The sequence below is a fragment of the Paramisgurnus dabryanus genome, chromosome 6 (assembly GCF_030506205.2).
Source record: "Paramisgurnus dabryanus chromosome 6, PD_genome_1.1, whole genome shotgun sequence".
Lineage (NCBI taxonomy): Eukaryota > Metazoa > Chordata > Actinopteri > Cypriniformes > Cobitidae > Paramisgurnus > Paramisgurnus dabryanus.
Window position 1 is genome coordinate 42,729,657 of NC_133342.1, and position 25,000 is coordinate 42,754,656.

A 25,000-nucleotide genomic window follows, 5' to 3' on the forward strand; every position below is an offset into this window, starting at 1 on the left:
GGGTTTTTCGTCTTACTAGAGGCAAGAAGAACAGAAGAGAATCTACTGTATGACTTGTAAATCAGCTGCAACATCAAAACTGATTAAGGGGTTCTTACAATCATAAAGGCATTTGGAGATACTGGGGTTTGAACCCAGGACCTCATACATGCAAAGCATGCGCTCTACCACTGAGCTACATCCCCAGCTTGACTACTGTATGACTTGTAAATCAGATGCAAAATCTACACTTATTAAGGGGTTATTACAATTATAAAGGCATTTGGAGATGCTGGGGATTGAACCCAGGACCTCATACATGCAAAGCATGCGCTCTACCACTGAGCTACATCCCCAGCTTGAAATGCTACAATGTGGCTAGGATGTTTAGGGTTTTTCGTCTTCCAAGAGGCAAGAAGAACAGAAAATAATCTACTGTATGACTTGTAAATCAGCTGCAACATCAACACTTATTAAGGGGTTCTTACAACCATAAAGGCATTTGGAGATGCTGGGGATTGAAACCAGGACCTCATACATGCAAAGCATGCGCTCTACCACTGAGCTACATCCCCAGCTTGAAATGCTCCAATGTGGCTAAGTTGTTTAGGGTTTTTCGTCTTACTAGAGGCAAGAAGAACAGAAGAGAATCTACTGTATGACTTGTAAATCAGCTGCAACATCAAAACTGATTAAGGGGTTCTTACAATCATAAAGGCATTTGGAGATACTGGGGTTTGAACCCAGGACCTCATACATGCAAAGCATGCGCTCTACCACTGAGCTACATCCCCAGCTTGACTACTGTGTGACTTGTAAATCAGATGCAAAATCTACACTTATTAAGGGGTTTTTACAATCATAAAAGCATTTGGAGATACTGGGGATTGAACCCAGGACCTCATACATGCAAAGCATGCGCTCTACCACTGAGCTACATCCCCAGCTTGACTACTGTATGACTTGTAAATCAGATCCAACATCTACACTTATTAAGGGGTTATTACAATTATAAAGGCATTTGGAGATGCTGGGGATTAAACCCAGGACCTCATACATGCAAAGCATGCGCTCTACCACTGAGCTACATCCCCAGCAAAGCTCCTATGTGGCTAAGATGTTTAGGGTTTTTCGTCTTACTAGAGGCAAGAAGAACAGAAGAGAATCTACTGTATGACTTGTAAATCAGCTGCAACATCAAAACTTATTAAGGGGTTCTTACAATCATAAAGGCATTTGGAGATGCTGGGGATTGAACCCAGGACCTCATACATGCAAAGCATGCGCTCTACCACTGAGCTACATCCCCAGCTTGAAATGCTCCAAAGTGGCTAAGATGTTTAGGGTTTTTCGTCTTGCTAGAGGCAAGAAGAACAGAAGAGAATCTACTGTATGACTTGTAAATCAGCTGCAACATCAACACTTATTAAGGGGTTCTTACAACCATAAAGGCACTTGGAGATGCTGGGGATTGAACCCAGGACCTCATACATGCAAAGCATGCGCTCTACCACTGAGCTACATCCCCAGCTTGAAATGGTCCAATGTGGCTAAGATGTTTAGGGTTTTTCGTCTTACTAGAGGCAAGAAGAACAGAAGAGAATCTACTGTATGACTTGTAAATCAGCTGCAACATCAAAACTGATTAAGGGGTTCTTACAATCATAAAGGCATTTGAAGATACTGGGGTTTGAACCCAGGACCTCCTACATGCAAAGCATGCGCTCTACCACTGAACTACATCCCCAGCTTGACTACTGTATGACTTGTAAATCAGATGCAAAATCTACACTTATTAAGGGGTTATTACAATTATAAAGGCATTTGGAGATGCTGGGGATTGAACCCAGGACCTCATACATGCAAAGCATGCGCTCTACCACTGAGCTACATCCCCAGCTTGAAATGCTCCAAAGTGGCTAAGATGTTTAGGGTTTTTCGTCTTGCTAGAGGCAAGAAGAACAGAAGAGAATCTACTGTATGACTTGTAAATCAGCTGCAACATCAACACTTATTAAGGGGTTCTTACAACCATAAAGGCATTTGGAGATGCTGGGGATTGAACCCAGGACCTCATACATGCGAAGCATGCGCTCTACCACTGAGCTACATCCCCAGCTTGCAAAGCTCCAATGTGGCTAAGATGTTTAGGGTTTTTCGTCTTACTAGAGGCAAGAAGAACAGAAGAGAATCTACTGTATGACTTGTAAATCAGCTGCAACATCAAAACTTATTAAGGGGTTCTTACAATCATAAAGGCATTTGGAGATACTGGGGATTAAACCCAGGACCGCTCTACCACTAAGCTACATCCCCAGCAAAGCTCCTATGTGGCTAAGATGTTTAGGGTTTTTCGTCTTACTAGAGGCAAGAAGAACAGAAGAGAATCTACTGTATGACTTGTAAATCAGCTGCAACATCAAAACTTATTAAGGGGTTCTTACAATCATAAAGGCATTTGGAGATGCTGGGGATTGAACCCAGGACCTCATACACGCGCTTTACCACTGAGTTACATAACCAGCTTGACTACTGTATGACTTGTAAATCACCTGCAACATCAAAACTTATTAAGGGGTTCTTACAATCATAAAGGCATTTGGAGATGCTGGGGATTGAACCCAGGACCTCATACACGCGCTCTACCACTGAGCTACATCCCCAACTTGACTACTGCATGACTTGTAAATCACATGCAACATTTACATTTATAAAGGGGTTATAACAATTATAAAGGCATTTGGAGATGGTGGGGATTGAACCCAGGACCTTATACATGCAAATCATGTGGACTACCACTGAGCTACATCGCCAGTTTGAAACGCTACAATGTGGCTAAGATGTATAGGGTTTTTCGTCTTACTAGAGGCAAGAAGAACAGAAAATAATCTACTGTATGACTTGTAAATCAGCTTGCAACATCAAAACTTACTAAGGGGTTTTTACAATCATAAAGGCATTTGGAGATACTGGGGATTGAACCCAGGACCTCATACATGCAAAGCATGCGCTCTACCACTGAGCTACATCCCCAGCTTGACTACTGTATGACTTGTAAATCAGATCCAACATCTACACTTATTAAGGGGTTATTACAATTATAAAGGCATTTGGAGATGCTGGGGATTGAACCCAGGACCTCATACATGCAAAGCATGCGCTCTACCACTGAGCTACATCCCCAGCTTGAAATGTTCCAAAGTGGCTAAGATGTTTAGGGTTTTTCGTCTTGCTAGAGGCAAGAAGAACAGAAGAGAATCTACTGTATGACTTGTAAATCAGCTGCAACATCAACACTTATTAAGGGGTTCTTACAACCATAAATGCATTTGGAGATGCTGGGGATTGAAACCAGGACCTCATACATGCAAAGCATGCGCTCTACCACTGAGCTACATCCCCAGCTTGACTACTGTATGACTTGTAAATCAGATCAGGGGTTCTTACAAACATAAAGGCATTTGGAGATGCTGGGGATTGAACCCAGGACCTCATACATGCAAAGCATGCGCTCTACCACTGAGCTACATCCCCAGCTTGACTACTGTATGACTTGTAAATCAGATGCAACATCTACACTTATTAAGGGGTTCTTACAAACATAAAGGCATTTGGAGATGCTGGGGATTGAACCCAGGACCTCATACATGCAAAGCATGCGCTCTACCACTGAGCTACATCCCCAGCTTGACTACTGTATGACTTGTAAATCAGATGCAACATCTACACTTATTAAGGGGTTCTTACAAACATAAAGGCATTTGGAGATGCTGGGGATTGAACCCAGGACCTCATACATGCAAAGCATGCGCTCTACCAATGAGCTACATCCCCAGCTTGAAATGCTCCAAAGTGGCTAAGATGTTTAGGGTTTTTTGTCTTGCTAGAGGCAAGAAGAACAGAAGAGAATCTACTGTATGACTTGTAAATCAGCTGCAACATCAACACTTATTAAGGGGTTCTTACAACCATAAAGGCATTTGGAGATGCTGGGGATTGAACCCAGGACCTCATACATGCAAAGCATGCGCTCTACCACTGAGCTACATCCCAAGCTTGAAATGCTCCAATGTGGCTAAGATGTTTAGGGTTTTTCGTCTTACTAGAGGCAAGAAGAACAGAAGAGAATCTACTGTATGACTTGTAAATCAGCTGCAACATCAAAACTGATTAAGGGGTTCTTACAATCATAAAGGCATTTGGAGATACTGGGGTTTGAACCCAGGACCTCATACATGCAAAGCATGCGCTCTACCACTGAGCTACATCCCCATCTTGACTACTGTATGACTTGTAAATCAGATGCAAAATCTACACTTATTAAGGGGTTATTACAATTATAAAGGCATTTGGAGATGCTGGGGATTGAACCCAGGACCTCATACATGCAAAGCATGCGCTCTACCACTGAGCTACATCCCCAGCTTGAAATGCTACAATGTGGCTAGGATGTTTAGGGTTTTTCGTCTTCCAAGAGGCAAGAAGAACAGAAAAGAATCTATTGTATGACTTGTAAATCAGACGCAACATCTACACTTATTAAGGGGTTCTTACAAACATAAAGGCATTTGGAGATGCTGGGGATTGAACCCAGGACCTCATACATGCAAAGCATGCGCTCTACCACTGAGCTACATCCCCAGCTTGAAATGCTCCAAAGTGGCTAAGATGTTTAGGGTTTTTCGTCTTGCTAGAGGCAAGAAGAACAGAAGAGAATCTACTGTATGACTTGTAAATCAGCTGCAACATCAAAACTTATTAAGGGGTTCTTACCATCATAAAGGCATTTGGAGATGCTGGGGATTGAACCCAGGACCTCATACACGCGCTCTACCACTGAGCTACATCCCCAACTTGACTACTGTATGACTTGTAAATCACATGCAACATTTACATTTATAAAGGGGTTATTACATTTATAAAGGCATTTGGAGAAGATGGGGATTGAACCCAGGACCTTATACATGCAAATCATGAGCTCTACCACTGAGCTACATCCCCAGTTTGAAACGCTACAATGTGGCTAAGATGTTTAGGGTTTTTCGTCTTACTAGAGGCAAGAAGAACAGAAAAGAATCTATTGTATGACTTGTAAATCAGCTGCAACATCAAAACTTATTAAGGGGTTCTTACAATCATAAAGGCATTTGGAGATGCTGGGGATTGAACCCAGGACCTCATACAGGCGCTTTACCACTGAGCTACATCCCCAGCTTGACTACTGTATGACTTGTAAATCAGCTGCAACATCAAAACTGATTAAGGGGTTCTTACAATCATAAAGGCATTTGGAGATACTGGGGTTTGAACCCAGGACCTCATACATGCAAAGCATGCGCTCTACCACTGAGCTACATCCCCAGCTTGACTACTGTATATCTTGTAAATCAGATGCATAATCTACACTTATTAAGGGGTTATTACAATTATAAAGGCATTTGGAGATGCTGGGGATTGAACCCAGGACCCCATACATGCAAAGCATGCGCTCTACCACTGAGCTACATCCCCAGCTTGAAATGCTACAATGTGGCTAGGATGTTTAGGGTTTTTCGTCTTCCAAGAGGCAAGAAGAACAGAAAAGAATCTATTGTATGACTTGTAAATCAGACGCAACATCTACACGTATTAAGGGGCTCTTACAAACATAAAGGCATTTGGAGATGCTGGGGATTGAACCCAGGACCTCATACATGCAAAGCATGCGCTCTACCACTGAGCTACATTCCCAGCTTGAAATGCTCCAATGTGGCTAAGATGTTTAGGGTTTTTCGTCTTACTAGAGGCAAGAAGAACAGAAGAGAATCTACTGTATAACTTGTAAATCAGCTGCAACATCAAAACTTATTAAGGGGTTCTTACAATCATAAAGGCATTTGGAGATACTGGGGATTAAACCCAGGACCGCTCTACCACTAAGCTACATCCCCAGCAAAGCTCCTATGTGGCTAAGATGTTTAGGGTTTTTCGTCTTACTAGAGGCAAGAAGAACAGAAGAGAATCTACTGTATGACTTGTAAATCAGCTGCAACATCAAAACTTATTAAGGGGTTCTTACAATCATAAAGGCATTTGGAGATGCTGGGGATTGAACCCAGGACCTCATACACGCGCTTTACCACTGAGTTACATAACCAGCTTGACTACTGTATGACTTGTAAATCACCTGCAACATCAAAACTTATTAAGGGGTTCTTACAATCATAAAGGCATTTGGAGATGCTGGGGATTGAACCCAGGACCTCATACACGCGCTCTACCACTGAGCTACATCCCCAACTTGACTACTGCATGACTTGTAAATCACATGCAACATTTACATTTATAAAGGGGTTATAACAATTATAAAGGCATTTGGAGATGGTGGGGATTGAACCCAGGACCTTATACATGCAAATCATGTGCTCTACCACTGAGCTACATCGCCAGTTTGAAACGCTACAATGTGGCTAAGATGTTTAGGGTTTTTCGTCTTACTAGAGGCAAGAAGAACAGAAAATAATCTACTGTATGACTTGTAAATCAGCTGCAACATCAAAACTTATTAAGGGGTTTTTACAATCATAAAGGCATTTGGAGATACTGGAGATTGAACACAGGACCTCATACATGCGAAGCATGCGCTCTACCACTGAGCTACATCCCCAGCTTGACTACTAGTCCAGTTGGGTAGTGCACATATTAAGTAATACCATTACAGAGGTGATAAAAGCGCCAAATTTTACATGAAGCTTCTTTAGGACCTCCTGAATGATTTCAGCCTAGGAGCCCAGCTGAAATATTAAAATTTAGTGTCAAAGCACTTAAAAAACTATATTCATAAAAAATGTTTTTTGTTTTTTTTCCTCTCAAGTAAAACTTTCAGGGTAATGGGCTTTTAAGACCACTGCATAAGCTTAATTTTGTTAATTTGTACTCTGGCCAGTAGATCTTCCAAATAATAAGTGTAAAATAGAGTGCTGAGACACCTTATACCTAAAAAAACCCTCAAAAAGCCCTGTATAATATAAGCGGAATTATTAAAAAAGCCAGCAAAAATGCTTCAATGTTAAGAGATTTTGGTTTTCTCTTAAATTTTTCAATTCAGCTAGGTCATTCATATCGCTATTTTCTGAGTACATAGTCTGGTCATTAGTTTTATGTTAGGCTGCATCACATCACTTTAAATCCTATTTGTGTGACAGTACATAGCTAAATGTACTTTCAGTTATTTGGGTTTCCTATTGTAGACGTACAGGTCAGAATATCTTGAATTGTTTGTTCTTTTATGCTTAAATAACATTAGTTTCTGAGACTTCAACATGGAGCTGATCTGGGCTCTGTGTATTATTTGCCAGAAAGACACCTCTGAACCCCTGAGATGTCCCTTGCAGACACCTGGGACTAGTGGTGATAAATCTGATGCCTATAGATCATTTCTTGCTAATGTCGAGCAATTCAGGGCGATTGACAATCTTCCAACTAAACTCTATTTTGGGAATGATGAAACTGCTAGCAATTTTGCATCACATTCTGCTTCTTGGCACAAATCTTGCCACCTAAAGTTTAACAATTCAAAGCTTATGAAAGCGACAAAGAAGAACATGGGAAATCCTGTTGAATCTGGAGGGGGAAAGCCAATGAAACGGCAACGTTTGGATGACACTTCCAACGTTTGGATGAACCTGTTTGGATGACACTTCCAGAAGTCCCCACAGCCTGCAGAGAACTTATCAAATATTGCTGTAAGGGGGATTGTTCCACCTGCAAATGTGGCAAAGCAAGTCTAGACTGCTCACCTCTTTGCAAATGCAACTGTAACAACTCATAATTATCAATTACAGGGCCAATTAAGATCACACTGCTAATACTTTGACATGTATTGAAGCTAAAGTTCATACACTCTTAAATAAATATATAAAATTTCACCTTTAGGATTCATTTGAATTCTTTATCTTGTGCAGGAAGTTGGAAATTACTGTGTTTTTAAGCATATTTCATTGATAAATGTATACTTCTAATATGACATGTTACAAAGATATTTTCTGAGGGCTCCTAGGCCAAAATTACATTATAGACCCTAAGGTAACACCATGCAAAATTTGGTGCTTTTATCACCTCGGTAACGGTATTTTCACTACGCCACCGGACTATACTGTATGACTTGTAAATCAGATCCAACATCTACACTTATTAAGGGGTTATTACAATTATAAAGGCATTTGGAGATGCTGGGGATTGAACACAGGACCTCATACATGCAAAGCATGCGCTCTACCACTGAGCTACATCCCCAGCTTGACTACTGTATGACTTGTAAATCAGATGCAACATCTACACTTATTAAGGGGTTCTTACAAACATAAAGGCATTTGGAGATGCTGGGGATTGAACCCAGGACCTCATACATGCAAAGCATGCCCTCTACCACTGAGCTACATCCCCAGCTTGAAATGCTCCAAAGTGGCTAAGATGTTTAGGGTTTTTCGTCTTGCTAGAGGCAAGAAGAACAGAAGAGAATCTACTGTATGACTTGTAAATCAGCTGCAACATCAACACTTATTAAGGGGTTCTTACAACCATAAAGGCATTTGGAGATGCTGGGGATTGAACCCAGGACCTCATACATGCAAAGCATGCGCTCTACCACTGAGCTACATCCCCAGCTTGAAATGCTCCAATGTGGCTAAGATGTTTAGGGTTTTTCGTCTTACTAGAGGCAAGAAGAACAGAAGAGAATCTACTGTATGACTTGTAAATCAGCTGCAACATCAAAACTGATTAAGGGGTTCTTACAATCATAAAGGCATTTGGAGATACTGGGGTTTGAACCCAGGACCTCATACATGCAAAGCATGCGCTCTACCACTGAGCTACATCCCCAGCTTGAAATGCTCCAAAGTGGCTAAGATGTTTAGGGTTTTTTGTCTTGCTAGAGGCAAGAAGAACAGAAGAGAATCTACTGTATGACTTGTAAATCAGCTGCAACATCAAAACTTATTAAGGGGTTCTTACCATCATAAAGGCATTTGGAGATGCTGGGGATTGAACCCAGGACCTCATACACGCGCTCTACCACTGAGCTACATCCCCAACTTGACTACTGTATGACTTGTAAATCACATGCAACATTTACATTTATAAAGGGGTTATTACATTTATAAAGGCATTTGGAGATGATGGGGATTGAACCCAGGACCTTATACATGCAAATCATGAGCTCTACCACTGAGCTACATCCCCAGTTTGAAACGCTACAATGTGGCTAAGATGTTTAGGGTTTTTCGTCTTACTAGAGGCAAGAAGAACAGAAAAGAATCTATTGTATGACTTGTAAATCAGCTGCAACATCAAAACTTATTAAGGGGTTCTTACAATCATAAAGGCATTTGGAGATGCTGGGGATTGAACCCAGGACCTCATACAGGCGCTCTACCACTGAGCTACATCCCCAGCTTGACTACTGTATGACTTGTAAATCAGCTGCAACATCAAAACTGATTAAGGGGTTCTTACAATCATAAAGGCATTTGGAGATACTGGGGTTTGAAACCAGGACCTCATACATGCAAAGCATGCGCTCTACCACTGAGCTACATCCCCAGCTTGACTACTGTATATCTTGTAAATCAGATGCAAAATCTACACTTATTAAGGGGTTATTACAATTATAAAGGCATTTGGAGATGCTGGGGATTGAACCCAGGACCTCATACATGCAAAGCATGCGCTCTACCACTGAGCTACATCCCCAGCTTGAAATGCTACAATGTGGCTAGGATGTTTAGGGTTTTTCGTCTTCCAAGAGGCAAGAAGAACAGAAAAGAATCTATTGTATGACTTGTAAATCAGACGCAACATCTACACGTATTAAGGGGCTCTTACAAACATAAAGGCATTTGGAGATGCTGGGGATTGAACCCAGGACCTCATACATGCAAAGCATGCGCTCTACCAATGAGCTACATCCCCAGCTTGAAATGCTCCAAAGTGGCTAAGATGTTTAGGGTTTTTTGTCTTGCTAGAGGCAAGAAGAACAGAAGAGAATCTACTGTATGACTTGTAAATCAGCTGCAACATCAACACTTATTAAGGGGTTCTTACAACCATAAAGGCATTTGGAGATGCTGGGGATTGAACCCAGGACCTCATACATGCAAAGCATGCGCTCTACCACTGAGCTACATCCCAAGCTTGAAATGCTCCAATGTGGCTAAGATGTTTAGGGTTTTTCGTCTTACTAGAGGCAAGAAGAACAGAAGAGAATCTACTGTATGACTTGTAAATCAGCTGCAACATCAAAACTGATTAAGGGGTTCTTACAATCATAAAGGCATTTGGAGATACTGGGGTTTGAACCCAGGACCTCATACATGCAAAGCATGCGCTCTACCACTGAGCTACATCCCCATCTTGACTACTGTATGACTTGTAAATCAGATGCAAAATCTACACTTATTAAGGGGTTATTACAATTATAAAGGCATTTGGAGATGCTGGGGATTGAACCCAGGACCTCATACATGCAAAGCATGCGCTCTACCACTGAGCTACATCCCCAGCTTGAAATGCTACAATGTGGCTAGGATGTTTAGGGTTTTTCGTCTTCCAAGAGGCAAGAAGAACAGAAAAGAATCTATTGTATGACTTGTAAATCAGACGCAACATCTACACTTATTAAGGGGTTCTTACAAACATAAAGGCATTTGGAGATGCTGGGGATTGAACCCAGGACCTCATACATGCAAAGCATGCGCTCTACCACTGAGCTACATCCCCAGCTTGAAATGCTCCAAAGTGGCTAAGATGTTTAGGGTTTTTCGTCTTGCTAGAGGCAAGAAGAACAGAAGAGAATCTACTGTATGACTTGTAAATCAGCTGCAACATCAAAACTTATTAAGGGGTTCTTACCATCATAAAGGCATTTGGAGATGCTGGGGATTGAACCCAGGACCTCATACACGCGCTCTACCACTGAGCTACATCCCCAACTTGACTACTGTATGACTTGTAAATCACATGCAACATTTACATTTATAAAGGGGTTATTACATTTATAAAGGCATTTGGAGAAGATGGGGATTGAACCCAGGACCTTATACATGCAAATCATGAGCTCTACCACTGAGCTACATCCCCAGTTTGAAACGCTACAATGTGGCTAAGATGTTTAGGGTTTTTCGTCTTACTAGAGGCAAGAAGAACAGAAAAGAATCTATTGTATGACTTGTAAATCAGCTGCAACATCAAAACTTATTAAGGGGTTCTTACAATCATAAAGGCATTTGGAGATGCTGGGGATTGAACCCAGGACCTCATACAGGCGCTTTACCACTGAGCTACATCCCCAGCTTGACTACTGTATGACTTGTAAATCAGCTGCAACATCAAAACTGATTAAGGGGTTCTTACAATCATAAAGGCATTTGGAGATACTGGGGTTTGAACCCAGGACCTCATACATGCAAAGCATGCGCTCTACCACTGAGCTACATCCCCAGCTTGACTACTGTATATCTTGTAAATCAGATGCATAATCTACACTTATTAAGGGGTTATTACAATTATAAAGGCATTTGGAGATGCTGGGGATTGAACCCAGGACCCCATACATGCAAAGCATGCGCTCTACCACTGAGCTACATCCCCAGCTTGAAATGCTACAATGTGGCTAGGATGTTTAGGGTTTTTCGTCTTCCAAGAGGCAAGAAGAACAGAAAAGAATCTATTGTATGACTTGTAAATCAGACGCAACATCTACACGTATTAAGGGGCTCTTACAAACATAAAGGCATTTGGAGATGCTGGGGATTGAACCCAGGACCTCATACATGCAAAGCATGCGCTCTACCACTGAGCTACATTCCCAGCTTGAAATGCTCCAATGTGGCTAAGATGTTTAGGGTTTTTCGTCTTACTAGAGGCAAGAAGAACAGAAGAGAATCTACTGTATAACTTGTAAATCAGCTGCAACATCAAAACTTATTAAGGGGTTCTTACAATCATAAAGGCATTTGGAGATACTGGGGATTAAACCCAGGACCGCTCTACCACTAAGCTACATCCCCAGCAAAGCTCCTATGTGGCTAAGATGTTTAGGGTTTTTCGTCTTACTAGAGGCAAGAAGAACAGAAGAGAATCTACTGTATGACTTGTAAATCAGCTGCAACATCAAAACTTATTAAGGGGTTCTTACAATCATAAAGGCATTTGGAGATGCTGGGGATTGAACCCAGGACCTCATACACGCGCTTTACCACTGAGTTACATAACCAGCTTGACTACTGTATGACTTGTAAATCACCTGCAACATCAAAACTTATTAAGGGGTTCTTACAATCATAAAGGCATTTGGAGATGCTGGGGATTGAACCCAGGACCTCATACACGCGCTCTACCACTGAGCTACATCCCCAACTTGACTACTGCATGACTTGTAAATCACATGCAACATTTACATTTATAAAGGGGTTATAACAATTATAAAGGCATTTGGAGATGGTGGGGATTGAACCCAGGACCTTATACATGCAAATCATGTGCTCTACCACTGAGCTACATCGCCAGTTTGAAACGCTACAATGTGGCTAAGATGTTTAGGGTTTTTCGTCTTACTAGAGGCAAGAAGAACAGAAAATAATCTACTGTATGACTTGTAAATCAGCTGCAACATCAAAACTTATTAAGGGGTTTTTACAATCATAAAGGCATTTGGAGATACTGGAGATTGAACACAGGACCTCATACATGCGAAGCATGCGCTCTACCACTGAGCTACATCCCCAGCTTGACTACTAGTCCAGTTGGGTAGTGCACATATTAAGTAATACCATTACAGAGGTGATAAAAGCGCCAAATTTTACATGAAGCTTCTTTAGGACCTCCTGAATGATTTCAGCCTAGGAGCCCAGCTGAAATATTAAAATTTAGTGTCAAAGCACTTAAAAAACTATATTCATAAAAAATGTTTTTTGTTTTTTTTCCTCTCAAGTAAAACTTTCAGGGTAATGGGCTTTTAAGACCACTGCATAAGCTTAATTTTGTTAATTTGTACTCTGGCCAGTAGATCTTCCAAATAATAAGTGTAAAATAGAGTGCTGAGACACCTTATACCTAAAAAAACCCTCAAAAAGCCCTGTATAATATAAGCGGAATTATTAAAAAAGCCAGCAAAAATGCTTCAATGTTAAGAGATTTTGGTTTTCTCTTAAATTTTTCAATTCAGCTAGGTCATTCATATCGCTATTTTCTGAGTACATAGTCTGGTCATTAGTTTTATGTTAGGCTGCATCACATCACTTTAAATCCTATTTGTGTGACAGTACATAGCTAAATGTACTTTCAGTTATTTGGGTTTCCTATTGTAGACGTACAGGTCAGAATATCTTGAATTGTTTGTTCTTTTATGCTTAAATAACATTAGTTTCTGAGACTTCAACATGGAGCTGATCTGGGCTCTGTGTATTATTTGCCAGAAAGACACCTCTGAACCCCTGAGATGTCCCTTGCAGACACCTGGGACTAGTGGTGATAAATCTGATGCCTATAGATCATTTCTTGCTAATGTCGAGCAATTCAGGGCGATTGACAATCTTCCAACTAAACTCTATTTTGGGAATGATGAAACTGCTAGCAATTTTGCATCACATTCTGCTTCTTGGCACAAATCTTGCCACCTAAAGTTTAACAATTCAAAGCTTATGAAAGCGACAAAGAAGAACATGGGAAATCCTGTTGAATCTGGAGGGGGAAAGCCAATGAAACGGCAACGTTTGGATGACACTTCCAACGTTTGGATGAACCTGTTTGGATGACACTTCCAGAAGTCCCCACAGCCTGCAGAGAACTTATCAAATATTGCTGTAAGGGGGATTGTTCCACCTGCAAATGTGGCAAAGCAAGTCTAGACTGCTCACCTCTTTGCAAATGCAACTGTAACAACTCATAATTATCAATTACAGGGCCAATTAAGATCACACTGCTAATACTTTGACATGTATTGAAGCTAAAGTTCATACACTCTTAAATAAATATATAAAATTTCACCTTTAGGATTCATTTGAATTCTTTATCTTGTGCAGGAAGTTGGAAATTACTGTGTTTTTAAGCATATTTCATTGATAAATGTATACTTCTAATATGACATGTTACAAAGATATTTTCTGAGGGCTCCTAGGCCAAAATTACATTATAGACCCTAAGGTAACACCATGCAAAATTTGGTGCTTTTATCACCTCGGTAACGGTATTTTCACTACGCCACCGGACTATACTGTATGACTTGTAAATCAGATCCAACATCTACACTTATTAAGGGGTTATTACAATTATAAAGGCATTTGGAGATGCTGGGGATTGAACACAGGACCTCATACATGCAAAGCATGCGCTCTACCACTGAGCTACATCCCCAGCTTGACTACTGTATGACTTGTAAATCAGATGCAACATCTACACTTATTAAGGGGTTCTTACAAACATAAAGGCATTTGGAGATGCTGGGGATTGAACCCAGGACCTCATACATGCAAAGCATGCCCTCTACCACTGAGCTACATCCCCAGCTTGAAATGCTCCAAAGTGGCTAAGATGTTTAGGGTTTTTCGTCTTGCTAGAGGCAAGAAGAACAGAAGAGAATCTACTGTATGACTTGTAAATCAGCTGCAACATCAACACTTATTAAGGGGTTCTTACAACCATAAAGGCATTTGGAGATGCTGGGGATTGAACCCAGGACCTCATACATGCAAAGCATGCGCTCTACCACTGAGCTACATCCCCAGCTTGAAATGCTCCAATGTGGCTAAGATGTTTAGGGTTTTTCGTCTTACTAGAGGCAAGAAGAACAGAAGAGAATCTACTGTATGACTTGTAAATCAGCTGCAACATCAAAACTGATTAAGGGGTTCTTACAATCATAAAGGCATTTGGAGATACTGGGGTTTGAACCCAGGACCTCATACATGCAAAGCATGCGCTCTACCACTGAGCTACATCCCCAGCTTGAAATGCTCCAAAGTGGCTAAGATGTTTAGGGTTTTTTGTCTTGCTAGAGGCAAGAAGAACAGAAGAGAATCTACTGTATGACTTGTAAATCAGCTGCAACATCAAAACTTATTAAGGGGTTCTTACCATCATAAAGGCATTTGGAGATGCTGGGGATTGAACCCAGGACCTCATACACGCGCTCTACCACTGAGCTACATCCCCAACTTGACTACTGTATGACTTGTAAATCACATGCAACATTTACATTTATAAAGGGGTTATTACATTTATAAAGGCATTTGGAGATGATGGGGATTGAACCCAGGACCTTATACATGCAAATCATGAGCTCTACCACTGAGCTACATCCCCAGTTTGAAACGCTACAATGTGGCTAAGATGTTTAGGGTTTTTCGTCTTACTAGAGGCAAGAAGAACAGAAAAGAATCTATTGTATGACTTGTAAATCAGCTGCAACATCAAAACTTATTAAGGGGTTCTTACAATCATAAAGGCATTTGGAGATGCTGGGGATTGAACCCAGGACCTCATACAGGCGCTCTACCACTGAGCTACATCCCCAGCTTGACTACTGTATGACTTGTAAATCAGCTGCAACATCAAAACTGATTAAGGGGTTCTTACAATCATAAAGGCATTTGGAGATACTGGGGTTTGAAACCAGGACCTCATACATGCAAAGCATGCGCTCTACCACTGAGCTACATCCCCAGCTTGACTACTGTATATCTTGTAAATCAGATGCAAAATCTACACTTATTAAGGGGTTATTACAATTATAAAGGCATTTGGAGATGCTGGGGATTGAACCCAGGACCTCATACATGCAAAGCATGCGCTCTACCACTGAGCTACATCCCCAGCTTGAAATGCTACAATGTGGCTAGGATGTTTAGGGTTTTTCGTCTTCCAAGAGGCAAGAAGAACAGAAAAGAATCTATTGTATGACTTGTAAATCAGACGCAACATCTACACGTATTAAGGGGCTCTTACAAACATAAAGGCATTTGGAGATGCTGGGGATTGAACCCAGGACCTCATACATGCAAAGCATGCGCTCTACCACTGAGCTACATCCCCAGCTTGAAATGCTCCAATGTGGCTAAGATGTTTAGGGTTTTTCGTCTTACTAGAGGCAAGAAGAACAGAAGAGAATCTACTGTATGACTTGTAAATCAGCTGCAACATCAAAACTTATTAAGGGGTTCTTACAATCATAAAGGCATTTGGAGATACTGGGGATTAAACCCAGGACCGCTCTACCACTAAGCTACATCCCCAGCAAAGCTCCTATGTGGCTAAGATGTTTAGGGTTTTTCGTCTTACTAGAGGCAAGAAGAACAGAAGAGAATCTACTGTATGACTTGTAAATCAGCTGCAACATCAAAACTTATTAAGGGGTTCTTACAATCATAAAGGCATTTGGAGATGCTGGGGATTGAACCCAGGACCTCATACAAGCGCTCTACCACTGAGTTACATAACCAGCTTGACTACTGTATGACTTGTAAATCACCTGCAACATCAAAACTTATTAAGGGGTTCTTACCATCATAAAGGCATTTGGAGATGCTGGGGATTGAACCCAGGACCTCATACACGCGCTCTACCACTGAGCTACATCCCCAACTTGACTACTGTATGACTTGTAAATCACATGCAACATTTACATTTATAAAGGGGTTATAACAATTATAAAGGCATTTGGAGATGGTGGGGATTGAACCCAGGACCTTATACATGTAAATCATGCGCTCTACCACTGAGCTACATCGCCAGTTTGAAACGCTAAAATGTGGCTAAGATGTTTAGGGTTTTTCGTCTTACTAGAGGCCAGAAGAACAGAAAATAATCTACTGTACGACTTGTAAATCAGATGCAACATCTACACTTATTAAGGGGTTCTTACAATCATAAAGGCATTTGGAGATGCTGGGGATGGAACCCAGGACCTCATACATGCAAAGCATGCGCTTTACCACTGAGCTACATCCCCAGCTTGAAATGCTCCAAAGTGGCTAAGATGTTTAGGGTTTTTCGTCTTGCTAGAGGCAAGAAGAACAGAAGAGAATCTACTGTATGACTTGTAAATCACATGCAACATTTACATTTATAAATGGGTTATTACAATTATAAAGGCATTTGGAGATGATGGGGATTGAACCCAGGACCTTATACATGCAAATCATGCGCTCTACCACTGAGCTACATCCCCAGTTTGTAATGCTACAATGTGGCTAAGATGTTTAGGGTTTTTCGTCTTACTAGAGGCAAGAAGAACAGAAAAGAATCTACTGTATGACTTGTAAATCAGCTGCAACATCAAAACTGATTAAGGGGTTATTACAATTATAAAGGCATTTGGAGATGATGGGGATTGAACCCAGCACCTTATAAATGCAAATCTTGCGCTCTACCACTGAGCTACATCCCCAGCTTGAAATGCTACAATGTGGCTAGGATGTTTAGGGTTTTTCGTCTTCCAAGAGGCAAGAAGAACAGAAAATAATCTATTGTATGACTTGTAAATCAGACGCATCATCTACACGTATTAAGGGGTTCTTACAAACATAAAGGCATTTGGAGATGCTGGGGATTGAACCCAGGACCTCATACATGCAAAGCATGCGCTCTACCACTGAGCTACATCCCCAGCTTGAAATGCTACAATGTGGCTAGGATGTTTAGGGTTTTTCGTCTTCCAAGAGGCAAGAAGAACAGAAAAGAATCTATTGTATGACTTGTAAATCAGACGCAACATCTACACGTATTAAGGGGCTCTTACAAACATAAAGGCATTTGGAGATGCTGGGGATTGAACCCAGGACCTCATACATGCAAAGCATGCGCTCTACCACTGAGCTACATCCCCAGCTTGAAATGCTCCAATGTGGCTAAGATGTTTAGGGTTTTTCGTCTTACTAGAGGCAAGAAGAACAGAAGAGAATCTACTGTATGACTTGTAAATCAGCTGCAACATCAAAACTTATTAAGGGGTTCTTACAATCATAAAGGCATTTGGAGATACTGGGGATTAAACCCAGGACCGCTCTACCACTAAGCTACATCCCCAGCAAAGCTCCTATGTGGCTAAGATGTTTAGGGTTTTTCGTCTTACTAGAGGCAAGAAGAACAGAAGAGAATCTACTGTATGACTTGTAAATCAGCTGCAACATCAAAACTTATTAAGGGGTTCTTACAATCATAAAGGCATTTGGAGATGCTGGGGATTGAACCCAGGACCTCATACAAGCGCTCTACCACTGAGTTACATAACCAGCTTGACTACTGTATGACTTGTAAATCACCTGCAACATCAAAACTTATTAAGGGGTTCTTACCATCATAAAGGCATTTGGAGATGCTGGGGATTGAACCCAGGACCTCATACACGCGCTCTACCACTGAGCTACATCCCCAACTTGACTACTGTATGACTTGTAAATCACATGCAACATTTACATTTATAAAGGGGTTATAACAATTATAAAGGCATTTGGAGATGGTGGGGATTGAACCCAGGACCTTATACATGTAAATCATGCGCTCTACCACTGAGCTACATCGCCAGTTTGAAACGCTAAAATGTGGCTAAGATGTTTAGGGTTTTTCGTCTTACTAGAGGCCAGAAGAACAGAAAATAATCTACTGTACGACTTGTAAATCAGATGCAACATCTACACTTATTAAGGGGTTCTTACAATCATAAAGGCATTTGGAGATGCTGGGGATGGAACCCAGGACCTCATACATGCAAAGCATGCGCTTTACCACTGAGCTACATCCCCAGCTTGAAATGCTCCAAAGTGGCTAAGATGTTTAGGGTTTTTCGTCTTGCTAGAGGCAAGAAGAACAGAAGAGAATCTACTGTATGACTTGTAAATCACATGCAACATTTACATTTATAAATGGGTTATTACAATTATAAAGGCATTTGGAGATGATGGGGATTGAACCCAGGACCTTATACATGCAAATCATGCGCTCTACCACTGAGCTACATCCCCAGTTTGTAATGCTACAATGTGGCTAAGATGTTTAGGGTTTTTCGTCTTACTAGAGGCAAGAAGAACAGAAAAGAATCTACTGTATGACTTGTAAATCAGCTGCAACATCAAAACTGATTAAGGGGTTATTACAATTATAAAGGCATTTGGAGATGATGGGGATTGAACCCAGCACCTTATAAATGCAAATCTTGCGCTCTACCACTGAGCTACATCCCCAGCTTGAAATGCTACAATGTGGCTAGGATGTTTAGGGTTTTTCGTCTTCCAAGAGGCAAGAAGAACAGAAAATAATCTATTGTATGACTTGTAAATCAGACGCATCATCTACACGTATTAAGGGGTTCTTACAAACATAAAGGCATTTGGAGATGCTGGGGATTGAACCCAGGACCTCATACATGCAAAGCATGCGCTCTACCACTGAGCTACATCCCCAGCTTGAAATGCTCCAAAGTGGCTAAGATGTTTAGGGTTTTTCGTCTTGCTAGAGGCAAGAAGAACAGAAGAGAATCTACTGTGTGACTTGTAAATCAGCTGCAACATCAACACTTATTAAGGGGTTCTTACAACCATAAAGGCATTTGGAGATGCTGGGGATTGAACCCAGGACCTCATACACGCGCACTACCACTGAGTTACATAACAAGCTTGACTACTGTATGACTTGTAAATCAGCTGCAACATCAAAACTTATTAAGGGGTTCTTACAATCATAAAGGCATTTGGAGATGCTGGGAATTGAACCCAGGACCCCATACACGCGCTCTACCACTGAGCTACATCCCCAACTTGACTACTGTATGACTTGTAAATCACATGCAACATTTACATTTATAAAGGGGTTATAAAAATTATAAAGGCATTTGGAGATGGTGGGGATTGAACCCAGGACCTTATACATGCAAATCATGCGCTCTACCACTGAGCTACATTGCCAGTTTGAAACGCTACAATGTGGCTAAGATGTTTAGGGTTTTTCGTCTTACTAGAGGCAAGAAGAACAGAAAAGAATCTACTGTATGACTTGTAAATCAGCTGCAACATCAAAACTTATTAAGGGGTTTTTACAATCATAAAGGCATTTGGCGATACTGGAGATTGAACCCAGTACCTCATACATGCGAAGCATGCGCTCTACCACTGAGCTACATCCCTAGCTTGAAATGTGCCAATGTGGCTAAGATGTTAAGGGTTTTTCATCTTACTAGAGGCAAGAAGAACAGAAGAGAATCTACTGTATGACTTGTTAATCAGATCCAACATCTACACTTATTAAGGGGTTATTACATTATAAAGGCATTTGGAGATGCTGGGGATTGAACCCAGTACCTCATACATGCAAAGCATGCGCTCTACCACTGAGCTACATCCCCAGCTTGAAATGCTACAATGTGGCTAAGATGTTTAGGGTTTTTCGTCTTCCAAGAGGCAAGAAGAACAGAAAAGAATCTACTGTATGACTTGTAAATCAGCTGCAACGTCAAAACTTATTAAGGGGTTCTTACAATCATAAAGGCATTTGGAGATGCTGGGGATGGAACCCAGGACCTCATACATGCAAAGCATGCGCTCTACCACTGAGCTACATCCCTAGCTTGAAATGCTCCAAAGTGGCTAAGATGTTTAGGGTTTTTCGTCTTGCTAGAGGCAAGAAGAACAGAAGAGAATCTACTGTATGACTTGTAAATCACATGCAACATTTACATTTATAAAGGGGTTATTACAATTATAAAGGCATTTGGAGATGATGGGGATTGAACCCAGGACCTTATACATGCTAATCATGCGCGCTACCACTGAGCTACATCCCTAGCTTGAAATGCTCCAATGTGGCTAAGATGTTTAGGTTTTTCGTCTTACTAGAGGCAAGAAGAACAGAAGAGAATCTACTGTATGACTTGTAAATCAGCTTGCAACATCAAAAGTTATTAAGGGGTTCTTACAATCATAAAGGCATTTGGAGATACTGGGGATTGAACCCAGGACCTCATACATGCAAAGCATGCGCTCTACCACTGAGCTACATCCACAGCTTGACTACTGTACGACTTGTAAATCAGATGCAACATCAACACTTATTAAGGGGTTCTTACAATCATAAAGGCATTTGGAGATGCTGGGGATTGAACCCATGACCTCATACATGCGAAGCATGTGCTCTACCACTGAGCTACATCCCCAGCTTGAAATGCTCCAATGTGGCTAAGATGTTTAGGGTTTTTCGTCTTACTAGAGGCAAGAAGAACAGAAGAGAATCTACTGTATGACTTGTAAATCAGCTGCAACATCAAAACTTATTAAGGGGGTCTTACAATCATAAAGGCATTTGGAGATACTGGGGATTAAACCCAGGACCGCTCTACCACTAAGCTACATCCCCAGCAAAGCTCCTATGTGGCTAAGATGTTTAGGGTTTTTCATCTTACTAGAGGCAAGAAGAACAGAAGAGAATCTACTGTATGACTTGTAAATCAGCTGCAACATCAACACTTATTAAGGGGTTCTTACAATCATAAAGGCATTTGGAGATGCTGGGGATTGAACCCAGGACCTCATACACGCGCTCTACCACTGAGTTACATAACAAGCTTGACTACTGTATGACTTGTAAATCAGCTGCAACATCAAAACTTATTAAGGGGTTCTTACAATCATAAAGGCATTTGGAGATGCTGGGAATTGAACCCAGGACCCCATACACGCGCTCTACCACTGAGCTACATCCCCAACTTGACTACTGTATGACTTGTAAATCACATGCAACATTTACATTTATAAAAGGGTTATAAAAATTATAAAGGCATTTGGAGATGGTGGGGATTGAACCCAGGACCTTATACATGCAAATCATGCGCTCTACCACTGAGCTACATTGCCAGTTTGAAACGCTACAATGTGGCTAAGATGTTTAGGGTTTTTCGTCTTACTAGAGGCAAGAAGAACAGAAAAGAATCTACTGTATGACTTGTAAATCAGCTGCAACATCAAAACTTATTAAACCTGTTAAAGCGAACCGGGCCCGTGCGTGGTCCTGACGCGTTTTGTTTACAAACTATTATGTTTACAATACATTATACTGATGAAGAAGGTTATTAAACTTGTCATGCCATATATCATTAGAAAGGTTGGAGGGTTTAGATTTCATTTTTAAGTGCTGTTCCACGAAATAAATGCTCTAGCAAAATTAATAATAAATTTTATGCAACGAGGTCATATTTAAATTTGTTCATTCATAAAATGATTTCACGCTCTTATTATGAAACTGCGCCTCCCTCATAACTTTAGACGAGCTCACACTGCTGAAATCTCATTGCTAAGCCTTCACAATATAACATCCATTCGCAGTTTTAGTCCACAAACGTATTACATATGAGAAATATTGATATTTCTTCGTTGTTTCCATGGGATTTTGCATCAAATAATCCTAAATCCCTATTGTTATTTAACAACTGCACACGCAGCGCGATTCTACTATGGAAAAGGCATACGCGATCAGGTCAGTCAGAGTATTATGTTTAAAATGAGTCCACACACACACATTATGATAAATATTTCACATACAGCTAATAAGTTTAGTGTTTTACTGATGTTTTTGTGTGTTATTTTCGTGCACCTGTTATCTGCAGTAACTTAGACTGCTTGTCATTCTGATGCACATTCGCTATTTGCAGACATTGTTGATGTACCTAACATTATGCAAGTACTCTGAATGTATATTGTGAGGACAAAAGCTTATTATTAGTAACAGATCGCTGTCTGTGTGCTTTTCTATCGCCCATCATTGAATGAATGGTTACGCAATTTACTCGCGATAGAGATACGTCACCGCCATTAATATGAATGCTTCTTTTATCACTTCACAACAACTGGTGAGTGCTTTAGTTTGTAAAACATGAGGTGTCCACAATGTAAATAGTTTTATTTTTATTTTAAAAGCTTCATAATTACTATGTACTGTGTAGTTTACGGTTACTAGTTTATTTCAATATTTAAGTTAAAACACATTTTTGTCAAATGTGTATACAATGTTTTTATGTAATAAATAAATAAAGTTTTGTAGATACATACTTTAGGTAATAACCACATGTAAATGATTAATTTATAAAGCTTTTTCTACTTTATTCTACATCATTATAGCAGGTGATGATTTGGAGCAGCCCAGTGGCCATTTTTTGAAATGTGCCATGGTGAAGATCAAAGCTTACAGTAACCTTATTTTTTATCATTTCATCTTCACATTTAAAACATAGATTAGTCAGACATGTGGTCTTAAGTCTATGTTGTTTTTGGGTTGGTATGGCACATTTAATATGACATTATTAATTAAATAAAAACACGTTTAATTTTAATAAAACATTTTCACCACACTTCAGTGTCTATAACATTTAGCTTTTTTTACATATCTGAATTCTGATAACTGAGAAGTAAAAACACAAGTGTCTTCTTTTTAGAGATATCAAAATTGTGTCTGTAGGTCAAAGGGTTTTGGAACTACAGCTGTTTTAATGTGGGCATGTAAATTTCATGATTTGGCCTGAAAACGGCTGTCTGGCTTAACAGGTTAAGGGGTTTTTACAATCATAAAGGCATTTGGCGATACTGGAGATTGAACCCAGTACCTCATACATGCGAAGCATGCGCTCTACCACTGAGCTACATCCCTAGCTTGAAATGCACCAATGTGGCTAAGATGTTTAGGGTTTTTCATCTTACTAGAGGCAAGAAGAACAGAAGAGAATCTACTGTATGACTTGTAAATCAGCTTGCAACATCAAAACTTACTAAGGGGTTTTTACAATCATAGAGGCATTTGGAGATACTGGGGATTGAACCCAGGACCTCATACACGCGCTCTACCACTGAGCTACATCCCCAACTTGACTACTGCATGACTTGTAAATCACATGCAACATTTACATTTATAAAGGGGTTATAACAATTATAAAGGCATTTGGAGATGGTGGGGATTGAACCCAGGACCTTATACATGCAAATCATGTGCTCTACCACTGAGCTACATCGCCAGTTTGAAACGCTACAATGTGGCTAAGATGTTTAGGGTTTTTCGTCTTACTAGAGGCAAGAAGAACAGAAAATAATCTACTGTATGACTTGTAAATCAGCTTGCAACATCAAAACTTACTAAGGGGTTTTTACAATCATAAAGGCATTTGGAGATAATGGGGATTGAACCCAGGACCTCATACATGCAAAGCATGCGCTCTACCACTGAGCTACATCCCCAGCTTGACTACTGTATGACTTGTAAATCAGATCCAACATCTACACTTATTAAGGGGTTATTACAATTATAAAGGCATTTGGAGATGCTGGGGATTAAACCCAGGACCTCATACATGCAAAGCATGCGCTCTACCACTGAGCTACATCCCCAGCTTGACTACTGTATGACTTGTAAATCAGATGCAAAATCTACACTTATTAAGGGGTTATTACAATTATAAAGGCATTTGGAGATGCTGGGGATTGAACCCAGGACCTCATACATGCAAAGCATGCGCTCTACCACTGAGCTACATCCCCAGCTTGAAATGCTACAATGTGGCTAGGATGTTTAGGGTTTTTCGTCTTCCAAGAGGCAAGAAGAACAGAAAAGAATCTATTGTATGACTTGTAAATCAGACGCAAAATCTACACTTATTAAGGGGTTCTTACAAACATAAAGGCATTTGGAGATGCTGGGGATTGAACCCAGGACCTCATACATGCAAAGCATGCGCTCTACCACTGAGCTACATCCCCAGCTTGAAATGCTCCAAAGTGGCTAAGATGTTTAGGGTTTTTCGTCTTGCTAGAGGCAAGAAGAACAGAAGAGAATCTACTGTATGACTTGTAAATCAGCTGCAACATCAACACTTATTAAGGGGTTCTTACAACCATAAAGGCATTTGGAGATGCTGGGGATTGAACCCAGGACCTCATACATGCGAAGCATGCGCTCTACCACTGAGCTACATCCCCAGCTTGCAATGCTCCAATGTGACTAAGATGTTTAGGGTTTT

At 40.6% G+C, this 25,000-nt stretch overlaps 55 non-coding genes across 55 annotated transcripts; all 55 read right to left on the reverse strand.

The window, feature by feature from the left end:
• Positions 1-113: 113 nt before the first annotated feature.
• Positions 114-185, reverse strand: trnaa-ugc (transfer RNA alanine (anticodon UGC)). The gene has a single exon. It is a non-coding gene; the product is annotated as a tRNA-Ala (tRNA).
• Positions 186-263: 78 nt separating this feature from the next.
• trnaa-ugc (transfer RNA alanine (anticodon UGC)) lies at positions 264-335 on the reverse strand. The gene has a single exon. It is a non-coding gene; the product is annotated as a tRNA-Ala (tRNA).
• A 147-nt stretch (positions 336-482) lies between these two features.
• On the reverse strand, positions 483-554 carry trnaa-ugc (transfer RNA alanine (anticodon UGC)). The gene has a single exon. It is a non-coding gene; the product is annotated as a tRNA-Ala (tRNA).
• A 147-nt stretch (positions 555-701) lies between these two features.
• On the reverse strand, positions 702-773 carry trnaa-ugc (transfer RNA alanine (anticodon UGC)). Its single transcript has one exon. It is a non-coding gene; the product is annotated as a tRNA-Ala (tRNA).
• A 78-nt stretch (positions 774-851) lies between these two features.
• trnaa-ugc (transfer RNA alanine (anticodon UGC)) lies at positions 852-923 on the reverse strand. The gene has a single exon. It is a non-coding gene; the product is annotated as a tRNA-Ala (tRNA).
• Positions 924-1,001: 78 nt separating this feature from the next.
• Positions 1,002-1,073, reverse strand: trnaa-ugc (transfer RNA alanine (anticodon UGC)). Its single transcript has one exon. It is a non-coding gene; the product is annotated as a tRNA-Ala (tRNA).
• A 143-nt stretch (positions 1,074-1,216) lies between these two features.
• Positions 1,217-1,288, reverse strand: trnaa-ugc (transfer RNA alanine (anticodon UGC)). Its single transcript has one exon. It is a non-coding gene; the product is annotated as a tRNA-Ala (tRNA).
• Positions 1,289-1,435: 147 nt separating this feature from the next.
• trnaa-ugc (transfer RNA alanine (anticodon UGC)) lies at positions 1,436-1,507 on the reverse strand. Its single transcript has one exon. It is a non-coding gene; the product is annotated as a tRNA-Ala (tRNA).
• A 297-nt stretch (positions 1,508-1,804) lies between these two features.
• Positions 1,805-1,876, reverse strand: trnaa-ugc (transfer RNA alanine (anticodon UGC)). Its single transcript has one exon. It is a non-coding gene; the product is annotated as a tRNA-Ala (tRNA).
• A 147-nt stretch (positions 1,877-2,023) lies between these two features.
• Positions 2,024-2,095, reverse strand: trnaa-cgc (transfer RNA alanine (anticodon CGC)). The gene has a single exon. It is a non-coding gene; the product is annotated as a tRNA-Ala (tRNA).
• Positions 2,096-2,940: 845 nt separating this feature from the next.
• trnaa-ugc (transfer RNA alanine (anticodon UGC)) lies at positions 2,941-3,012 on the reverse strand. The gene has a single exon. It is a non-coding gene; the product is annotated as a tRNA-Ala (tRNA).
• Positions 3,013-3,090: 78 nt separating this feature from the next.
• trnaa-ugc (transfer RNA alanine (anticodon UGC)) lies at positions 3,091-3,162 on the reverse strand. Its single transcript has one exon. It is a non-coding gene; the product is annotated as a tRNA-Ala (tRNA).
• A 147-nt stretch (positions 3,163-3,309) lies between these two features.
• trnaa-ugc (transfer RNA alanine (anticodon UGC)) lies at positions 3,310-3,381 on the reverse strand. The gene has a single exon. It is a non-coding gene; the product is annotated as a tRNA-Ala (tRNA).
• Positions 3,382-3,441: 60 nt separating this feature from the next.
• On the reverse strand, positions 3,442-3,513 carry trnaa-ugc (transfer RNA alanine (anticodon UGC)). The gene has a single exon. It is a non-coding gene; the product is annotated as a tRNA-Ala (tRNA).
• A 78-nt stretch (positions 3,514-3,591) lies between these two features.
• On the reverse strand, positions 3,592-3,663 carry trnaa-ugc (transfer RNA alanine (anticodon UGC)). Its single transcript has one exon. It is a non-coding gene; the product is annotated as a tRNA-Ala (tRNA).
• Positions 3,664-3,741: 78 nt separating this feature from the next.
• trnaa-ugc (transfer RNA alanine (anticodon UGC)) lies at positions 3,742-3,813 on the reverse strand. Its single transcript has one exon. It is a non-coding gene; the product is annotated as a tRNA-Ala (tRNA).
• A 366-nt stretch (positions 3,814-4,179) lies between these two features.
• trnaa-ugc (transfer RNA alanine (anticodon UGC)) lies at positions 4,180-4,251 on the reverse strand. Its single transcript has one exon. It is a non-coding gene; the product is annotated as a tRNA-Ala (tRNA).
• Positions 4,252-4,329: 78 nt separating this feature from the next.
• Positions 4,330-4,401, reverse strand: trnaa-ugc (transfer RNA alanine (anticodon UGC)). The gene has a single exon. It is a non-coding gene; the product is annotated as a tRNA-Ala (tRNA).
• A 147-nt stretch (positions 4,402-4,548) lies between these two features.
• Positions 4,549-4,620, reverse strand: trnaa-ugc (transfer RNA alanine (anticodon UGC)). The gene has a single exon. It is a non-coding gene; the product is annotated as a tRNA-Ala (tRNA).
• Positions 4,621-5,268: 648 nt separating this feature from the next.
• trnaa-ugc (transfer RNA alanine (anticodon UGC)) lies at positions 5,269-5,340 on the reverse strand. The gene has a single exon. It is a non-coding gene; the product is annotated as a tRNA-Ala (tRNA).
• Positions 5,341-5,418: 78 nt separating this feature from the next.
• Positions 5,419-5,490, reverse strand: trnaa-ugc (transfer RNA alanine (anticodon UGC)). The gene has a single exon. It is a non-coding gene; the product is annotated as a tRNA-Ala (tRNA).
• Positions 5,491-5,637: 147 nt separating this feature from the next.
• On the reverse strand, positions 5,638-5,709 carry trnaa-ugc (transfer RNA alanine (anticodon UGC)). Its single transcript has one exon. It is a non-coding gene; the product is annotated as a tRNA-Ala (tRNA).
• Positions 5,710-6,553: 844 nt separating this feature from the next.
• Positions 6,554-6,625, reverse strand: trnaa-cgc (transfer RNA alanine (anticodon CGC)). Its single transcript has one exon. It is a non-coding gene; the product is annotated as a tRNA-Ala (tRNA).
• A 1,556-nt stretch (positions 6,626-8,181) lies between these two features.
• Positions 8,182-8,253, reverse strand: trnaa-ugc (transfer RNA alanine (anticodon UGC)). The gene has a single exon. It is a non-coding gene; the product is annotated as a tRNA-Ala (tRNA).
• A 78-nt stretch (positions 8,254-8,331) lies between these two features.
• On the reverse strand, positions 8,332-8,403 carry trnaa-ugc (transfer RNA alanine (anticodon UGC)). The gene has a single exon. It is a non-coding gene; the product is annotated as a tRNA-Ala (tRNA).
• A 147-nt stretch (positions 8,404-8,550) lies between these two features.
• trnaa-ugc (transfer RNA alanine (anticodon UGC)) lies at positions 8,551-8,622 on the reverse strand. The gene has a single exon. It is a non-coding gene; the product is annotated as a tRNA-Ala (tRNA).
• Positions 8,623-8,769: 147 nt separating this feature from the next.
• Positions 8,770-8,841, reverse strand: trnaa-ugc (transfer RNA alanine (anticodon UGC)). The gene has a single exon. It is a non-coding gene; the product is annotated as a tRNA-Ala (tRNA).
• A 798-nt stretch (positions 8,842-9,639) lies between these two features.
• Positions 9,640-9,711, reverse strand: trnaa-ugc (transfer RNA alanine (anticodon UGC)). Its single transcript has one exon. It is a non-coding gene; the product is annotated as a tRNA-Ala (tRNA).
• A 147-nt stretch (positions 9,712-9,858) lies between these two features.
• On the reverse strand, positions 9,859-9,930 carry trnaa-ugc (transfer RNA alanine (anticodon UGC)). The gene has a single exon. It is a non-coding gene; the product is annotated as a tRNA-Ala (tRNA).
• A 366-nt stretch (positions 9,931-10,296) lies between these two features.
• On the reverse strand, positions 10,297-10,368 carry trnaa-ugc (transfer RNA alanine (anticodon UGC)). The gene has a single exon. It is a non-coding gene; the product is annotated as a tRNA-Ala (tRNA).
• A 78-nt stretch (positions 10,369-10,446) lies between these two features.
• Positions 10,447-10,518, reverse strand: trnaa-ugc (transfer RNA alanine (anticodon UGC)). The gene has a single exon. It is a non-coding gene; the product is annotated as a tRNA-Ala (tRNA).
• Positions 10,519-10,665: 147 nt separating this feature from the next.
• trnaa-ugc (transfer RNA alanine (anticodon UGC)) lies at positions 10,666-10,737 on the reverse strand. The gene has a single exon. It is a non-coding gene; the product is annotated as a tRNA-Ala (tRNA).
• Positions 10,738-11,385: 648 nt separating this feature from the next.
• On the reverse strand, positions 11,386-11,457 carry trnaa-ugc (transfer RNA alanine (anticodon UGC)). Its single transcript has one exon. It is a non-coding gene; the product is annotated as a tRNA-Ala (tRNA).
• Positions 11,458-11,535: 78 nt separating this feature from the next.
• Positions 11,536-11,607, reverse strand: trnaa-ugc (transfer RNA alanine (anticodon UGC)). Its single transcript has one exon. It is a non-coding gene; the product is annotated as a tRNA-Ala (tRNA).
• A 147-nt stretch (positions 11,608-11,754) lies between these two features.
• trnaa-ugc (transfer RNA alanine (anticodon UGC)) lies at positions 11,755-11,826 on the reverse strand. The gene has a single exon. It is a non-coding gene; the product is annotated as a tRNA-Ala (tRNA).
• Positions 11,827-12,670: 844 nt separating this feature from the next.
• On the reverse strand, positions 12,671-12,742 carry trnaa-cgc (transfer RNA alanine (anticodon CGC)). The gene has a single exon. It is a non-coding gene; the product is annotated as a tRNA-Ala (tRNA).
• Positions 12,743-14,298: 1,556 nt separating this feature from the next.
• Positions 14,299-14,370, reverse strand: trnaa-ugc (transfer RNA alanine (anticodon UGC)). Its single transcript has one exon. It is a non-coding gene; the product is annotated as a tRNA-Ala (tRNA).
• A 78-nt stretch (positions 14,371-14,448) lies between these two features.
• On the reverse strand, positions 14,449-14,520 carry trnaa-ugc (transfer RNA alanine (anticodon UGC)). The gene has a single exon. It is a non-coding gene; the product is annotated as a tRNA-Ala (tRNA).
• Positions 14,521-14,667: 147 nt separating this feature from the next.
• trnaa-ugc (transfer RNA alanine (anticodon UGC)) lies at positions 14,668-14,739 on the reverse strand. The gene has a single exon. It is a non-coding gene; the product is annotated as a tRNA-Ala (tRNA).
• Positions 14,740-14,886: 147 nt separating this feature from the next.
• trnaa-ugc (transfer RNA alanine (anticodon UGC)) lies at positions 14,887-14,958 on the reverse strand. The gene has a single exon. It is a non-coding gene; the product is annotated as a tRNA-Ala (tRNA).
• Positions 14,959-15,756: 798 nt separating this feature from the next.
• Positions 15,757-15,828, reverse strand: trnaa-ugc (transfer RNA alanine (anticodon UGC)). Its single transcript has one exon. It is a non-coding gene; the product is annotated as a tRNA-Ala (tRNA).
• Positions 15,829-15,975: 147 nt separating this feature from the next.
• trnaa-ugc (transfer RNA alanine (anticodon UGC)) lies at positions 15,976-16,047 on the reverse strand. Its single transcript has one exon. It is a non-coding gene; the product is annotated as a tRNA-Ala (tRNA).
• An 844-nt stretch (positions 16,048-16,891) lies between these two features.
• trnaa-ugc (transfer RNA alanine (anticodon UGC)) lies at positions 16,892-16,963 on the reverse strand. The gene has a single exon. It is a non-coding gene; the product is annotated as a tRNA-Ala (tRNA).
• A 585-nt stretch (positions 16,964-17,548) lies between these two features.
• On the reverse strand, positions 17,549-17,620 carry trnaa-ugc (transfer RNA alanine (anticodon UGC)). Its single transcript has one exon. It is a non-coding gene; the product is annotated as a tRNA-Ala (tRNA).
• A 147-nt stretch (positions 17,621-17,767) lies between these two features.
• On the reverse strand, positions 17,768-17,839 carry trnaa-ugc (transfer RNA alanine (anticodon UGC)). The gene has a single exon. It is a non-coding gene; the product is annotated as a tRNA-Ala (tRNA).
• An 844-nt stretch (positions 17,840-18,683) lies between these two features.
• trnaa-ugc (transfer RNA alanine (anticodon UGC)) lies at positions 18,684-18,755 on the reverse strand. Its single transcript has one exon. It is a non-coding gene; the product is annotated as a tRNA-Ala (tRNA).
• Positions 18,756-19,340: 585 nt separating this feature from the next.
• trnaa-ugc (transfer RNA alanine (anticodon UGC)) lies at positions 19,341-19,412 on the reverse strand. The gene has a single exon. It is a non-coding gene; the product is annotated as a tRNA-Ala (tRNA).
• An 866-nt stretch (positions 19,413-20,278) lies between these two features.
• trnaa-ugc (transfer RNA alanine (anticodon UGC)) lies at positions 20,279-20,350 on the reverse strand. The gene has a single exon. It is a non-coding gene; the product is annotated as a tRNA-Ala (tRNA).
• Positions 20,351-20,935: 585 nt separating this feature from the next.
• Positions 20,936-21,007, reverse strand: trnaa-ugc (transfer RNA alanine (anticodon UGC)). The gene has a single exon. It is a non-coding gene; the product is annotated as a tRNA-Ala (tRNA).
• A 78-nt stretch (positions 21,008-21,085) lies between these two features.
• trnaa-cgc (transfer RNA alanine (anticodon CGC)) lies at positions 21,086-21,157 on the reverse strand. Its single transcript has one exon. It is a non-coding gene; the product is annotated as a tRNA-Ala (tRNA).
• A 2,992-nt stretch (positions 21,158-24,149) lies between these two features.
• On the reverse strand, positions 24,150-24,221 carry trnaa-ugc (transfer RNA alanine (anticodon UGC)). Its single transcript has one exon. It is a non-coding gene; the product is annotated as a tRNA-Ala (tRNA).
• Positions 24,222-24,299: 78 nt separating this feature from the next.
• trnaa-ugc (transfer RNA alanine (anticodon UGC)) lies at positions 24,300-24,371 on the reverse strand. The gene has a single exon. It is a non-coding gene; the product is annotated as a tRNA-Ala (tRNA).
• Positions 24,372-24,449: 78 nt separating this feature from the next.
• trnaa-ugc (transfer RNA alanine (anticodon UGC)) lies at positions 24,450-24,521 on the reverse strand. Its single transcript has one exon. It is a non-coding gene; the product is annotated as a tRNA-Ala (tRNA).
• Positions 24,522-24,668: 147 nt separating this feature from the next.
• On the reverse strand, positions 24,669-24,740 carry trnaa-ugc (transfer RNA alanine (anticodon UGC)). Its single transcript has one exon. It is a non-coding gene; the product is annotated as a tRNA-Ala (tRNA).
• Positions 24,741-24,887: 147 nt separating this feature from the next.
• trnaa-cgc (transfer RNA alanine (anticodon CGC)) lies at positions 24,888-24,959 on the reverse strand. The gene has a single exon. It is a non-coding gene; the product is annotated as a tRNA-Ala (tRNA).
• Positions 24,960-25,000: the final 41 nt, after the last annotated feature.